At 36.4% G+C, this 5,934-nt stretch overlaps 1 pseudogene; it reads right to left on the minus strand.

Moving 5' to 3' along the window:
• Positions 1-1,360: 1,360 nt before the first annotated feature.
• Positions 1,361-3,194, minus strand: LOC113353201 (annotated as a pseudogene).
• Positions 3,195-5,934: the final 2,740 nt, after the last annotated feature.

Raw genomic sequence — 5,934 nt, forward strand, 5'->3', positions numbered from 1 at the left:
TATTTTATTGAGAGTTCATTGCTGGCAGACAATGTAAAAGTTTCCAGTTAATAAAATTTCACATCTTTGGCATCAAAAGAAAAAAAAGAGAAAAGGAAAAATATAGGGACAGAAAATATATCCGCCACGTGTAGATCCGAGAGAAGGCGAATTTGACGAATCATATGTCGTCAGAAGATATTATCATCAGATCTCAAGACAAAGCATTTATCAGGGGTCAATCAACTATCAGAGAAAACTTTAATGAAAATTGGATCTGCCAAGAAGAAACTGCGAAATAACATCAGCAGTATGATCCGCGAGAAAGAGATTTCAAGACAAGTAAAGACTTAACGAAGAAATACGACTCGTCCAATATGACGAAGAAGGGACATCAAGACGAAGTGAAGAGGGTGATTAATGAAGACAAATTGTTAGACAAGAATCATGACAGCTGTACCGATAAGTCACCTGGGTTATCGGCAAAAACGAAGGAATAACTTTATTAAAAATTGGATTGACGAAGTAAAAGAGGGGTCATGTGAATTGTGTGATTATCAACAAAGTAAGAGATAAGTTGTATTCCACTTCACTGATTGCCTATAAAAGGATAACTTAGGATATTGAAAAGGGGTTGAACTTTTTTGTATTTGTAAGGTTCTATTGTAAGAGAGAATCAGACAAAGAGTAAGTTAGGGTTTGGGCTATACTTGATATCTGTAATCACTCTCTTTGATAATAAGAATCTTCATTTTGTTTTCATCATCACGTCATAGAGATTCTTTTAGATTTTGTGTAAACAAATCATTTGGGTGTAGTTTGTGGGAATTCATGCATCTACAAAGATTTTGTTTCTTGCTACTCCATGTTACCAAATTTCCGCCAGCAAACGTACTTTATTCTCCAGTATGGGACTTTTAATCAACCAGAAATCCAGCCTAATTAATTTGCATGCGAGTAAGCGGAAATAGATTTCAAACAATGACCATAGATGAAAAGGATCCAGTCTTGATTTTCTGCTAAAGAAAAAAGAACCCGAAAGTTGATTGGCATGAGAAAGAAATCTTACTGAAGAAAAGTACTGAATAATCTAGTGTTACACGAGCAGCGGAGCAGTGTAAATAAGAAAAGTAAAGAAATTAAATTTATCTAGCTAGCTACATGCTTATTTGATTTATTTTAACAAATAAACCCTTATTCTTCCATCGTTAACTTTGTGAAAGATATTACCATGTTCAATAACACAAATTCATACACGAAAACAGTCTTTCCCCTTACGAAAATCATCACACCACATAATAATGAATTCAAACGTTCTTCATGCGCATAACTTGTGCAACTATGGGACCAGAGAAGAAGAGCATTACCATGCTAAATATGATCAAAATATTGGAGAGATCTTCATTTCATCATCCTCAAAAACTTGTCCAGTTGCTTCATCCAGGAGCCACTTCTCGAGTAAAGAAAATGGAGGCTGGTTTTGATCATCTTCAATCAACCCTTGGTGATTACTCTCAGTAGTCGGATCACCCATATCTTCCGTAGGGGTAGTAGTTATTTGAGGTTCCTTTGGAGCTTCCAATGTCGACCCATCAATTGTTGTTGAGCCTGAAGAAGATTTCTGCTCCGAACAAGCCATGTTACTTATATTCTCAAATGTCAAAAGTGATTCAAGGTAATCTGCCTCATTTGAGATAAGATAATCATCGCTATTACAGGTTTCTCGGGCTTCAACTTCCTTAATTAGATTGTCGCCATCATCAAGTTTATTGTTGCTAGTGTTGTGGCTGTCGTTACTGGAGTTATTGCTGTCATCGGGTAGTACATCCTCTTTTGTTTGGATAGTATTTAACTTGAGTATGCTACTATCTTTCAACTTTTTAGGAAAAGTCTTCATCCAACCATCCAAGAGTCTGGAAATGTTACCTGTGCTTGAAGCATAAGTAGTAGTAATAGTAGTATTAGTAGTAGTAGATGAGGACCATGAGGTATTACTACTAGTAATAGTGCTACTAATGAACTTATTTAGGGCTGAAGCTTAATGGATCAAATGATGATATTCTAAATTTCTTGTCCTTTCATAAGTACTCCTATAATCTTTGTCACGAAACTGAAAGCTTTTTGACGATGATCCCAAATGATGAGGGTATAATACCCAACGAAACTTCTTGAGCTTTTTCTTAAGATGTGAATTCCTTCTTTATATCATTGTCTGTTCTTTGCGGGAGATTTGAAGCTATTGCTGTCCACCCGTGTGATACCAACAAAAAAGGTCAATTTATTAAAGATTATGTTTTCTAAATGAAACTAAACATAGGATTTATATCTATATCCAGCATGGCATGGTCCTGGCCCCAGTATGGCTTCTGCCAACCTTGAGTGGTGACCATAGAACCATGAATCATCACTTGGCCGTGTAATTGATTTCCTTCTCAATTTGCTTAAAAAATAATAATAACGGGCACCTAGCTCAGCTGGTCATTCTCGTTTTCCAAAATTTCATGCAATCCAGGAGGTTTCAGGTTCGAGTCTTTAATGGCATAATATTGCAGGAATTAACATGGAAGGTAGAGTTCACTTGTCCCTCTTGTGACACAATCTCAACCTCCATCCGCTTCGACTCCCTTGGCTAGATTACCCATGAGGCTCTCTGGTAGGCTAGCACAGCAACCTGTTTAATTAATATAGTAATACGTTGTTGGAGCTTAGCTTGTAACTCCAACTAGTTAATGTAATACTGTATTAAAATTATAGAATGATAAAGAATAATAATACTAAAAAAGAAAAAAGAAAGGATTTATATACTTGTTTCCCCAGAAACTTTGAAGAGTAATGATTTTCCTTTCTTCAAGTTCAGTGAAGTTTCCTCTCTTGATGCCTGGTCTTCAGTAATTACTCCATCTCAACCTGCAACTTTTGCTGCATCTTAGCAATCCTAAAACCAGACAACAATAACAGCAAAGAAAGAAACAAACAAAAATTAGGAGATACGCATTAAAGTACACATACAAAAAGTATAATGATCAGCATGCATAAAAAGTAGAGAGAGTTCTTAGAAGAATACCCTAATCTTACTCATATTAGTTGGTGCTGATCTCCAATTCCCTGGTCCATTTCCTTTGATATAATTAAGATGCTAAAACTAGATCTTCTTCAGGAGTCCAAGTTCCTTTTTTGATACCAAGTACTTTATCACAACAAGGAGATCTGCCCATGGAATGCTTGCTTTCTTTTCTTTTCTTTTGATTTCTTCTGTTTTATGGGGAATACTCTTCAACTTTCCTTCCGTGTGAAAAACAAACTACCATTACTTCCATATATACAAAATGAATTGAACTGCGAATAAACATCATGAATGAGAGAGAGAGAGAGAAGCTGTTCTCACTCATTTGATGATTTTGATCTACCTCTCTGACTTCTTTAGCTTATTCCATTAATTACTTTCTTATGAAAACATATTAAATTCAGTCAAATTTACACCAAGTCATTGTAAAAATTGTGCAGAATTCTTCGTTAACGAATGTGTGTGTTCAATTACTAGCTAGGTAGAGCAGTAGTAATGGTGTGTGCAGATATCAATACTTCTTTTATATAAAGGAAAATAATTAGGCCTTTGTAGTTCTCATAATCTTTCCATCCATATAAGAAGGGATAGGTCGCTATATATCATGAACTTTCAATCTCAAACGAACACTGAGTATCATCTCAGAGCCTCAGATTTTCACAGGTTCCAAAACTTCTCTTTTTGCTTGCAAAACTCTCAATGAATAAGGGTTGCTTTTACTTCGGAGTAAAGTGAATCAAGTTCCGTGTATTTTAAAGAAACATAAAACTGATATTGGTTTTTTTTTGCAAAGGCAAATTTCATTAAAATAGAACATGAGAAGAAAAATGAAGGTAACCAAGTTAAAATAGTCCACTAGAATTAGCCTTACTAATGAATACTTACAACTCGTATAGAAATGCTCGATCCGAATATCAAATATGATCTGGAAACACATATGCAGGAGAGATAACAGACATGCTGACGCCTTTGGATTTCATATCATCAATGATCGTAGACCCGGAAACCAAATATGTCAAAGTCGATTGATTGATGCAACCATCTATAAATAAAGAACGCGAAGAAGTAAATGTTATGCTACTAGAGGATGACGAAGATAAAAATGAGTTAAATAGCAAATACTAGCGAACTCCAATTTATAAATATTTGGTTGAAGGAGATTTACCTCGTTACCGATTCGAAACAAACAAATTCAAGAGCAAGGCGACTAATTATGAGCTACGAGAAGGAATTTTGTATCGAAGATCATTCTTAGGTCCGTTGCTAAGGTGCTTGTCGCAGAAGGATGGTATTTAGATAATGAAGGCTATACATTATGGAGATGCTGGCAGTCATAGTGATACCAGATCATTGTCTCAAAAAACTAAGGCACAAGGGTATTTCTAGCCACATATGCATGACGATGCGAAGAATATTGCTAAGAAATGTGAAGTATGTCAGAGATTCAGGAAATAAATACACGCACCCGCCACGAACTTAAACTCAATACTAAGTGTTTGGCCCTTTGAATGTGGGGTGTGGACATAGTGGGACCTTTCGTAACATGATCAAAACAACGAAGATATCTAATTGTGGCGCAAGACTACTTTACTAAGTGGGTCGAAGAGAAGACATTGCAACATATTCGTGACAGTGATGTATACGAATTCATCCTAAAGCACATCATATGCAGATTCGGAGTCCTAGTGAAATAGTTTCTGATAATGGGAAACATTTCGAAGGAAAACATACGACAATGTTATTCAACGCGTTCAAAATCCAATCTGGCAAGTCAACTCCGCTATACCCACAAATAAATGGGAAAGCGGAGGCGAAAAAAAGACAATAACCACCACTCTGAAGAACAAATTCTATGGACATCATAAAGCATGGTGTGAGAAGATCCCAACGTGTTATGGTCATAGAGAACAACCAGACGAGATGCCACAGGAATGTCACTCTTCTGTTTAACCTATGAAATGAAAGCAGTGTTACCCACCTAAGTAATCATCACTACAACTAAGCGAGAAACCTGGGAGAAAAATCTAAACTCATATCTAATTCTTGTGAAGTTAGATGATTTGAAGAAAAATCGAGAAACTGCAATAAGTCATATGACGAATTATCATTAGAGATTATCTCTGGAATATAACAAAAGGGTAAGGGAACGAAGTTTTGAGCCTGGCGAATTGGTGTTACGAGAAATATCGTCTTATTAGAAAGGATCGGGAGGAAAATTGGAGCCTACGTGGGAAGGCCCTTATATCGTGAACAGAGTGGTAGGTAACAGAGCTCATGAGCTCACGGATTGCGAAGGAATAAGAACAGATAAAGAAGGCAATCCAATATATGGCGAAGTACAAAGGCAAGATCGCACGCTAGATCACCCCTGTGGAATCTAGTCTACATCAAGAAATATTTTACTTAAATAAATATAGCTATCTAAAATAAATGAAGAGTGAAGAAATGTAATCAACGGTTGATCAAATATTAATTAAATATCTTCTCTCAAATATTCACGAGCCAAAGGCACTATAGGACTCAAAATACGAGCAGAAAAAATGCGAATAAGAAACTTCATACCAAAAAGAAAAAAAAACAAGAGGGCAAAATAATACCTCTTCAATAGGAAAGTAAGACCTCGTTAATAGGATGCATAAGACCCCCAAATCTAAAAAATGTAAAACCTTCCCCTTGGAAGGATGGGGACCAATCTATAACGTGCACCCATAGTTCGCACAAAGTGCAAGAGATACACCTACCTAAGATCAAACGCACGTCATATTGGACAAACCCCAGAGACATCAAATAGAGGCAATGATAATACCTATCCGCCGAGCATCCCTTTTATGGTGGTCTTTGCTAAAGGGTGCAAAAATATGACCAGGGCGCCGACGTATTCGGTTAAGCTA

The sequence above is a fragment of the Papaver somniferum genome, chromosome 2 (assembly GCF_003573695.1).
Source record: "Papaver somniferum cultivar HN1 chromosome 2, ASM357369v1, whole genome shotgun sequence".
In the NCBI taxonomy this organism is placed as follows: Eukaryota; Viridiplantae; Streptophyta; class Magnoliopsida; order Ranunculales; family Papaveraceae; genus Papaver; species Papaver somniferum.